This window comes from Bombus terrestris, chromosome 7, assembly GCF_910591885.1.
Source record: "Bombus terrestris chromosome 7, iyBomTerr1.2, whole genome shotgun sequence".
Classification (NCBI taxonomy): Eukaryota; Metazoa; Arthropoda; class Insecta; order Hymenoptera; family Apidae; genus Bombus; species Bombus terrestris.
The window spans coordinates 8,430,631-8,442,643 of record NC_063275.1 but is presented as its reverse complement, the minus strand read 5'-3'; the positions used below and the strand labels follow the sequence as shown (position 1 = coordinate 8,442,643).

General features: G+C 29.8%; 2 protein-coding genes across 4 annotated transcripts in view; one reads left to right on the top strand and one right to left on the bottom strand.

Annotated features, from left to right (window-relative positions):
- Nucleotides 1-12,013, bottom strand: part of LOC100643711 — a 334,572-nt gene that overhangs the window by 162,236 nt on the left and 160,323 nt on the right. The window lies entirely within an intron of this gene.
- The window catches only part of LOC100642504 (trichohyalin), a 146,904-nt gene that overhangs the window by 47,638 nt on the left and 87,253 nt on the right, over nt 1-12,013 (top strand). The window lies entirely within an intron of this gene.

Genomic DNA, 12,013 nt, shown 5'->3' with positions numbered 1-12,013 from the left:
AGAAATAAAGAGAATGGAAATGGGGAGAGCGAAAATTAGAAGAAGTGGACGAGATAAGGTACCTAGGGTACATACTACAGAAAAACGGCAGTGATGAGAAACACATACAAGACAGGAAAAAGAGAGCAACAATAGCAATGAAGAAAACACGGAGCGTGGGAGAAAGAATTTTCAAATAGGACTACAAGAGGAGAATGAAGATGTTTGGAGCACTGCTAGAGAGTGTGGCGCTGTTTGGAGCAGAGGTATGCGGCGGGAACATGGAAGAAAGACTGGATAGAATATAAAGAAGATATGTCAAATGGATCTTAAGGTTAGATATGACAACACTAAATTATATATTGATAGAAGAATGCAAGATAATAGAAATAAAAGAAAAAGCATTAAAAAGAGCATTAAAAAGAGGAAGAATTAAGAAACGAGAAATATTTAGCTTATAAAAGTCTTAAAGTACGAAATAACAACATCAATTATAAAATCTTTAATCTCTTCACTTTTAAGGTGATTGTAGACCGTTATTAATACAATATTAAATTTACTTTCTCTTATGATCTCATGTAGTTATAATAGATGTTTGTAGAGATTTATAATATTCGAGTCTTTTTAATATCCTTTTTATTTTTTTTTTTTTTTTAATAAATATATAATAAATTGTATTATTCGGTTAAATATGTATCTAATTGTAAGCACAATCAATACAAAATTTTAAAAGAAATTTCTGAATTTAATATCATAGTTACAATATTTCAAATTTGAAAGATTTATTTAGATTTTTGTGGCTGACTGGATGTGTAGGTATGTAATATAATGTAATGATTTGATATCAGTGTAGGTCAAGTTGGCATAAATAGAGATATTCTTTAATCTATTGAAGTTTGATATCTTTATGAAATTTTTGTTGTCCTACATGTGGTTGTCCTTGTATAAAATTACGTATAAAATAATATTTAATAACTTGAATTTGTACCAATGACTTCTATCATTCCATTCAACAAATTGCGTCACTTAAAGATACGGAAGTGACTTTCACTTGATCTTAGAACATCGATTTTTGACAACACCAACAATACATCAATATATCAACAATATTTTCTGCTCAAACTTGAGATATTTTTTAACATTGCAAAAATATGTTACAATTTTCAATTAAAAATTTAATACATTGATTTACATATCATGTTATTTCAAATTTTCTTATCAAATAAGAAACCATTAAAATTTGATTGCTAAAAGTAATTTTTATATGTCGAAGACCATTTTTATACTACTTTAATAAAGCTTTGATTGCTTTGGTACAACAATTTTCTGTTAATGAATTATTTCGTTAAAACGACGCTTCAATTTTTAAAATAGACATAAATATATCTTTCTCAGTGATGAATAATTGTTAAAACTTGTATCACTGAAAATGATCTTGTTAAAAAATGTTTGCATTTAAAACTTTCGATCTCTTTTTTTATTTTTTTATTTTGTATATAAATTTCGTTTAACGCGTTTTTTGGAAAGATTTTTATGTAAAATAAAACTTGGATCACTAAATATGTAAAATGTTTCGATATACAATTATTCAATTAACCTTTGTTTTCGATTGCCGCCGTATGTATCGATAAAAATGATTTTAATTCAGAAGTTTCTATTTACAATAAATAATTCAAACAATATTCTTATGTTCACTTTGTTTCTTTCTTTGTTCCGTTCACTGTATGTATAGATATGATTTTCATAAAAAATTTCGTCTTATACATTTTAGAAAAAATGGTTCGGTAATAAAATTATAATACAGAGTATGCAAAATGTTTCAATTTACCAAATTCAGTCAAACTTTATAAATCTTGCTCTTGGTTATTTATGTACGGTTATTTTTCAGAGACAAATATTTTAATCCACTTTTTACTTAGAATGAAAGGATTTATAAACATTCAATCCCAACATTCAACCCTTCTATGACATGGCGATTTATCATGAAATTAATCCTGGTGTTCGAAGACTCTGTATAAATACATATAATAATTTAAATATCCACATTCATGAGTTACAACGATTTACTTGTGGCGAATTCATTCGCGTCATGAATTTATTCTAAATTTTCGCGATTAAGAACGAATCTCATTGTAATTTATGCTCTTGAAATCGGTACAAAAGTAATGAATTTGAATAGATACACGTTTTCTCGTGTACGATATATATCGGAACACCGTAACGACTGAATTAATCGGTCACTCTGAAGCGTGCTTGTCCGTATAATCCGATTATTTTCCTCGTTCTCGGTCGTCTGGTTTTAGCAAATGCCCCAAAATTCGTCCTAGTATCGATCAGAATTCCTCGCGTTACGTAATTCCGGATAATTAACTGGTATCGAACGAACGAGATTGTACTGACTCCGATATTTGTCCACTACCACTTTCCTCGAGGATGAACAGATTTTAGTGTATTAAATCTTGCAAATGTGGTTACGTATTTATTGTGTCTAATTTATTATGTTTGTTAATACTTTACTTTATTATTACTGATATTTTGTTAAATATGTTGGTAAAATAATTAATTTCTACAGTAGAATATTATATACTAAATTTTTCTTCTATGAAGTCACAATTTTAATGTACTAAAATCTGTATATGCTTTGTTATTGTTAGTGTTAGATATTTTGATTTCGTTCATAAGCGAAATTATATTTTGGCGCTACCTACACATTAGTATGTATGTTTGTTCTTAATTATGGACATTGAGGTTTACTCCAATTAATAAAATTGATGGAAAATTATGGCATTATTAAAATTAAGTAATTTTTCTTTTGTATCAATCTGTATAAGTTGCTTCATAGGATAATTTCTATTATTAAATCGAATTGCGTTGCATGTATTTGTGTATACTATACAAAATATTCCATAGACTTTTACCGCTAAATGGTGCCAATATAGGTTCATGAATATTTTGTTAAAATGTTATATCATAAATATGAAATAATAATAGATTGCTTTTTATCTGATACAGCGTAGAAATTATGATTTGTGATATTTTCCTTGGCTTCATTTGAAATTATTGGTCATTCTTACGAATAGAAAATTGAAATAGATAAAAAATTGTATCTATCATATTAGAAATTTCTTTTTTTCTTCAATCGTCTATAGTTATAGTATCTGCTTGCATAAGCTGTTGGCAATGTATACAAATTAAAAGCTACGATTATAAATCATTATATAATTTGCAGCATTTTAGGTAATCTAGTAATTCTTGTACTGATCAACTAGTTTTTAAATTGCCCTTAATTGGATGATGAAATTCAATGATATTGTGTATTGCTGTCTATTATATACAGGGTGATTGGTAACTGGTGGTACAAGCGGAAAGGGGGTGATTCTACGCGAAAAAAGAAGTCGAAAATGTAGAATAAAAATTTTTCGTTTGAGGCTTTATTTTCGAGAAAATCGACTTTGAATTTTCGCTCGGTACGCGTTTACTTTATCGCGTCTCCTTATAACGGATCTCACTGTAGATCGTTGTCTCGATGAATATTATCGCAGTTTAAATTTGTTTTTGCCGTAACGGAAAATTAGGAATACATAATGAAATAATATGAAGTAATCATAAAGTTTATTATTACAAAAATTGCTGAAAATGTTGCCCATTCTGCAGAACACATACTTCTGCTCTTCTAATTAAATTTCTATGAACACTTTCTAACGTATTCGATTGTTTTAGAGTATGAAAGGCTACAATAATCTTTTCTTTAAATTGCTCGCAACTTGCGATTTCTTCAGAATACACAATTGATTTAATATGGCTCCATAAATAAAAATCAAGCAGAGTTAAATCAGGAGAGCGTGGTAGCCAATCTATTGTTCTAGCACGACCAATCCAACCTTGGTCATGTTGGTTTAAAAAATCTCTCACATGACGACTAAAATGTGGCGGTGCACCGTCTTGTTGAAAAATTAAACTTCCTCTAGTTCTCAGCGGTACATCTTCTAATAATTCCGGTAATTTGTTTTGTAAGAAATCGAAATATGCTGCTGACGTTACATTTCCTTCGAAAAAATATGGCCCAATAATTAGATATCCGATTATGCCAGCCCAGACGTTTACGTTCCATCTTACTTGAAAATGTGTTTTAAGAATAGAGTGAGGATACGCGTACCGAGCGAAAATTCAAAGTCGATTTTCTCGGAAACAAAGCCTCAGACGAAAAATTTTTATTCTATATTTTCGTCTTCTTTTTTCGTGTAGAATCACTCCCCTTCCGTTTGTACCATCAGTTACTAACCACCCTGTATATAGAGTAGTACATGTGGAGGGAATATTTCTTGCATTGCAGCAGGATGAGATATTTTACTATTATTAACCCCTTAACTTACGATTTACGTTCGAGAATTTTGGGCCGAAAACGTAAACAAGCTCGCGCAGCTTTCGAGCCATTCGCACGACTTGTGTAGTGCGTATTACGGGCTATGCCCGTAATATTTACGTTTGGCTCGATCATCGTACTACGGGATATGCACGTAATTATAGGTTAAGGGGTTAATGTAGCGTTGAACGATTAGAAGATAGAAAATTTCTTTTATCTTAATAAATGCATTACGAATACTGTACATTAGTCTCTAACACGTATTCATTTCTATTCAACAAATTTTTCTAAAGTTCCTGATAAATAAATATCCGATAATATGATATTTGGTGATTTAGGAAAAAGTCGGTCCTCTTGGACCTGTTCATTAATGCTTAATAGTGTTCCTTTAGCTATTGCATCGAATGAAAAGCCAATAACGTTAATTCGTATTTTTAAACCTTTAACATAGTATTTGTTAAAGTGGTTGCGCAAAATTTACTTCTACTGTAACACGTTTTGTTAGGAAGTCCTACACTATCTCTGGATATGCAGTTACGTACGACACAGAGTATTGTGATATACTCAAAGCTATAAAATTCTTTCATGTTTAGTAACTTCACCTTGAGTTATGATATTATATTGAATTATCACTTTAAATGTTACATTCAAGGTAAAGTTACTAAACATGAAAGAATTTTATAGCTTTGAGTATATCACAATACTCTGTGTCATACGTAACTGCATATCTAGAGATAATGTAGGACTTCCTAACAAAACGTGTTATAGTAGAAGTAAACTTTGGGCAGTATGATAAAAAACTCTTTCTGATGTAAATTTACCATACGAAAATATCTAAATTAAAATTTAAATATGATCTACTAAATCTTAAAAATTTTTGTTCATAAAGCTTGAAAATTGTGTCATTATACGATAGAAAAATTTAATAAATAAATCAACATTATATTGAACTCAAACCATCATATTATTATCTACTAATCGTAGAAATTTTAATCCTTTGCGGTCGGATGCCGCCACTTGGTGGTACGATTAGAAAAATATGTCGATCACAAGGGGTTAATCCTTAATCACAAATATCTGTATTATAGACGAATAGTTTTTCTGATTATTTGACAATCTTATTTATGTATCAAGTTATTGTATTATAAAACTTAATGTACTATTTTGTTCAGGGAAATACATTTGTTTGTCAAATTTTTTACAATTAAAATACTTAATAATAGAACTATTAAAGCCTAATTATTCAAATTCTCTATTACATTTTGATAATAAAATAATAATCTAAATTTCTCTAAGAATCATGATTTACAGTAGCATTTATCATTACTCTAGCATTTATGAACGAATTATTTAGGTTGAAGTATATTACTTTGCCTATCACTTAATAGTATTTTCATATGATTACAAAAATGTTACATTATAAGAACGAAATGTACAGCTTCGGAAAGAAGTAGTTTTGTAATAGAGGAATCCGTACAAATACTTTTTGCAACAACTGTATCCATCTACTTAAGAATTAAAGTAACGTTTTACAGTTTGCCAAAAATATTTAAACAAAGTAAATATCGAAAACAATTCTCAATTGCTTTTACATTATGATACGTAGTTTATTTCAAATTATCGGTGCCATCGTTATTACCACATATGACACAATAATGAATGTAGCATTCTCATATAGTGTTTTATCAAAGTACATTTTCATTTATTCTCGTCAAAGAACATTCTGGAAAAGATAGTTGAAATGATCCGATGTGATCGCTAGAGTTTTCAGGAATCTGTGTCTCTCGTTCCAACTATCGTAAAACTTTTACATGAACCAGGAGTTTCCGAAAGATAAATTTGATTGTAACAGTTCAATAATCGAAAAGTAGAACCTGAAGTACATTTCGTAACGGTGCTTAATTTCGTCGATTCCATGTTGGTGCCTATCCCTTTCGGAGAAAGGCATGTTAAGAGCGACACTGGTTAGATACGCTGATTGGTAATTGGAATTGTTGAGTATCAGCGAATCAGCGCGTATCCAGCTAGAATCATCACAAGGACGTACTGGAATTTTAGAACATAGCGGAGCAGTCGACGAGTCATCTCATGACATGATGTTAATTAATATCTTGTTATACTTTTGTATTTATTTAATAGACAGATGATGATTATAAGAACAATCACAGGAGAATTTAGTATGCGTACATCTTCATTTTCATTCGCCAGTTGGCCAATTTATTTTTGTGTCAATGTTACACAAGTGATCGATCTATCAATCCATTGGCATTCAAACATCATTACCACGTGCTTTGAATCTCGATCGCGCACGATGCGTATGCACGAGCCAGACAATGCGTTGGCGTTAAAAAGTGCAAGTGCACGGCGTGTTACCGTTGTCTACGACTTAGATCGCTTAGAAACGCTTTACCTTACAAGCAATTGCTTCTGAATCGTCGTTTATTGACGCTCAACCAGTGCAGCTATTACGGCAACACAGCGTAAGGACTGGATAGTTTTTTCATGCTGAATATTTTCATAGGCAAATTTAATCGTTCGTTCCTTCACTTTGTAATTGACATATATTAACGTTCAAAGATTTAAGATTACTTATTTGAAAAATAATGGATTGGAGAATGAAAGATGTGATCATAGTTAAATTGTTTGTCAAATTTTTACGTACAAAAAGATACAAATGGATCATTGAAAGTTTATGTGATAGATTTGAATTAATAAATTAATATATTAATCAGATAATGGAATCCCTTACACTATATATTTTAAAAAGGAATAGTAGGGTAAAGAGTGAAGGAGAAGTAGTATAAAGCAAATAGTATTATACTGATGATATTTCAAGAATAATAACATCACTAATGATAGTAAAAGACGAAATATATTATACACGTAATATTATAGTAATATCTTTTTAATTAGGTACTTATGTCTCATATTCTATCTGCTACCAAGTTGTACTAATTTTTTAACATAATATGGTATACTGTATTGAATTACTTTCTGTTTGTACGTTAAAGAATCTGAATTTTAATTTCTTTAATCATATATACTTTATCCTTTAGTTTCATTACTATTTTATGGTTTTAAAGTGTTTCCTACTTAAGTCTAACAATTAGTATGCTACGTCTCTCCTATGTTATTATATATACACCATAAGAATAATCTATATAATATGAATTTTATATCAAAGTAACGATAAAAATATACCGTGCAGTTGAAATAAATGTATTAGTCATATAGATTGCTCTTTACATGATATTTCTTTCATATGTGCAGCGTACTAGATACAATTTGCGCAACAAATAGAGCGACGGGATATCTAGTACAATTTCTACAGTATGGAAAGAAACTTTGCAACAAAGCACGGTTGTTAGATTTCTATCAAAGTCCCTGATTAGAAACAGTGTTCGCGTCACGTTTGTTTACAAGTCCTTCAAGGTTGAGTGAATTTATTAAACGAGTTCAAGAGATAGCGTCAATATTACGATTTAAAAAATTTTTTTATTGCTAATCTTATGATATGTATCTATATATCATTCTGTAGCATATTTAGATAATAAGATAGTCGATAATAAGATAATAACAAGGAAGTTCAAATGTAATTAACTTTAATTCGTATTATGAGGTATATTAGGTAAAATCTAGCATTATATATAGTATCATCTATATATAATACAATTATAATGATATAATTTATTAATTGTAGTAATCTATAATATATTTAAATATTCGCATTGCAATATGTATGATCAAATGCAATCATTAAGTTATACTTCAAAATAACTAATTACAAAATACAGGATATAATTTTTTTATCGAATATTTTTTCACATATTTTTATATTAAGTTAATATATTAATCTCAATTTTATCTTCTATTAATTTTGTATTGAATTGTATTGGATCTTTAACAATACTTGTATAAGCTAGAATTTTCTTTTTAAATCTTAAAAATCGTTGTTTGTTCTACAAACGTTCATTTTACTCCTACATCTTCATTTATTTTAATTCAATAATATCCATTAGATAACTATTATTTCATTAATATTCTCTTCACTTTTTATGAATATTCATATATTCTAACGACCAGGTATGTGTTTACTTATTATGGATCATTCTTTTGTTCCTTTTGGTTACATATTCTTTATGTTCATTGCTTCTAACACAATTTCACTTATTAAAAAGTAGTACTTTTTGTAACTTAATTCAACAAAAATGTTTATAAATAGCAAATATACCAGTACAAGTACATAGGTGTATTAACGATTAGTAAATCGTGAAACTATAATAATGTACTTCCTAATAATTAACTAGATAAATTTTAACTAGACTGAATTAACTAGATAAACTAAATTACCTCAGGATAAGATATCGAAAGTGACGTAAGAAACACCTAAAGATCAGAAACAAAAAGACATCGTGAACCACCATGAGTGTGACAAATACTCATTCCTCTTTTGAAAGAAGAAAAGAACATGAACAAGAAATCTTTCTCAAGAAACGTTGTCTGATTGACCCACACCACAAATGAACTCCTCAGAAAATTGAGAATCCTCGATGCGTGTTTACACGCACATTTACAAGCTAACAGCCCACTGTTACCAAAGGGACTGATGTCCCTGGCACGGTGTCATTGCATAATAATGACCTAGACTGGACTAACGCATTGGCAGCGAGAGATAGAGAATCCAGATATGAGAGGAATAGCAGACCATGCAAAGTATATGTAGTGTTCTGGCACATCATGCTAATGTTCTATTTTGCATACGCTACTCGTGCAGTTTCAGCCAGGGTTAATGCCGCGCCACTCATTTTATGTCAGTCGAGATAGCACATGACGAAGATTTGCTTTCGTAAGTCGTTCAACTAGAGAGGTTACACGATGTTACCGAGCAGATAGAGGAAAATAATTACTTTAGATTTATGGGCTTTAAAGGTTCAATGGCGAGTTTCTGTGAAGAAGAGGGAATAGCGCGAAGGGTGAATATTTTTTCACATACATAAATTAATGGGTAGTTTTAGTTAAATCGTTGTTAAGGTATTATTAACTGAGCAATTATGTAAAAAACCGATGCTTTTTCGATTTCCATGATTTTTAATATGTTATAAAAATCGACATCTTTGACAAATTTTCCTGATACACGTTACTGTCGCATTCTCTTAATTTTCACAATATTAATAAAAAAAACTGCCGGTACCGCTATAATAAATTCTACCCATATGTGTCTATTTGCGATATTGCCACAGGCATAGCCGATACGTTTGTCGCCTCGCTTAATCTCCGTTTATATGAAAAGATAAAAATTAGGTTTGGGTTAAGCCGGCGGTCGGTAATCAATACTGATGCATGCGTGTCGTAAATGTACAATTATAGACAAAATTCAGTGTAGTGATACCAACATTTTTTTACGAATATCTCGAAAACTGAGAGAGTCCGACGGTAACACATATAGAGAAAAGTTGTTAAAACTGTTGATTTTTATAACATATTAAAAAATCATCGAAATCGAGAACACATCGGCTTTCTAAATAATTATTGGAATTTGTTATCGATTTACTGCTTTTAACTGTTAGAAATTTATTTTTATTAATAATTTAGAGTTTTATACGAAATTAACTGTCCATAGTATCAATACATCCATTTAATATCCAATGAAATTTCACTTTTGAATTTCTTAAAAATATTTCGATTTATATTTAAAAAAACCTTTCACTTAGTTTAACATTTGCATAACGAAATAGAAGTGTTAGTAAGTAATTTAGAATTTTTTCAGAACTTTATAAAACTTCAAGTATTAAAAAAATATGATGTATACAAAATGGACCTAAGAAAACTGTGGTAATAGTAAAATATATACTTCACAGGCTATTAACACTTTTTTTCGACTACTAAGAGCTATGAAACTTTTATTTACCTCTAATAGTCAATAAATTCATTACACGAATAATACTTAATATATTACTCATTATGCACATAAATAATATTTATACTATTCTTAACTAGGTCATATATAGTATCACAGTTTACAATTAAATTTTTCTTTTCATTGCGAACATAATTACGATGCATGAAACTAATAATTGCACAGTCTCCGAATATTAAAGTTATTCTCTTTACCATCATTGCAATTTCAACAACCACATTTCGTATCTATCTAATTAATTGATTCTCATTAACAACGATTTGACAGCTTGATAATCTGAAACTCTCTCACACCAGATTCGACGTTGATAAAACCTTCAGTGACATCAAATGGTACCGATAGTCAATTTTTTCTCGTAACCGGATCTAGCTTTAACGTAGTCCAATCATCAAGCAGCAGGCAAATTAGTCAGAACACGAATCGAGCTCATCTGAAAATTAGAATTCTAGGTTGAAGCGCGAAGATTTACCGCGCCAGTCAGCCAATTTAAGTGGAAATTCGAACGGACAGACGAATGACCGGGCGAAACTGGTCTCAAAGGGAATTGCCAGAGAGGCAAATTAGTCGAGCAGGAAGCAAGCCTCCTTGTAGACGTCTTGTTAAGATCAGTCTCACTTTCTCATACCCTTTTCTTTTTCACTGAGGGTACTGCGATGAAACGTATAATTAATAGCCTGTTGAACGTGACAACCTTGTGATAATAATTTTGCGCGAAACGATCATTCTCGCTTATAAAAGCATATGAATCGAGAACTGCTCCTTTTCATTTTCATCTATTTCTTCATCCGAAAGTTTGACAGATGTTTCATCGAGGCAAATTGAAAATGAAAATCACAATCGTGTCATTTCAATTACGTTGTGTATTTATGTCATTAAATTAATAGATATTAAGTGACTATAGGTACTGATAGAGACGTTTGGCAATCGATGAACTCTTTGATTCTGAACAATAGTAAATGGAATAAGTAACATATACTATAATTATATAAGTTAATTTTATTGCAAAAATTCAAGGGATTCAATATAATGTATAAATTTGATAATGATCGACTAATATCGAAGAAATAGAATTTGTAAAAGTCAGAATTTCGCATAAAGGATAATATATGGATAGTGAATTAGTACTCAAAATCTTGTATTTATTTGTAAAATAAGAATTGATTAACAATAAATTATTTATAAATTAATTAATAGCAAATTCAAACTGTTTAAGTCTTTAATAAACAACTGTCATACAGAATAAAAAATAATTAAATAGTCAAGGAATTAATTAATTTTTCGTTAATATATTCCACAAAATAAGATTTGAATTCACATTTCAAAAATTCGGAAAGTCAAAATTTAGAATTGAAAAAATTAGAAATTAAACGTGAAATTATGCAAGTGATATTATATTAAAAAATAATAAAAAATGAGTATAATAGTCATCTTTTAACAATATTTCGTTCAACAAGAGTGATTTTTTTATAGTAGAAAATGATTGAACATGTTTATCTTTTGTATACATACTTAAAAGATAGATTTTCTATTTCTAGTAAAAGTATTCAATAGCCATTAATTAAAATTAATTCACGTAATTTGATACTGAGTTGATAGTGTTGATTGAGAATTGAATTATGTTATGAAAAATTGACACAAATAATAATGTAACATAAAGGTTGGTTGGCATAGGTTGATCTAAGTGATCAAGATTGATACTTTCCTGTAAACGTCGTCCTTACACATTTGTGTCAGTAGAGCAAACTAGTCAATTT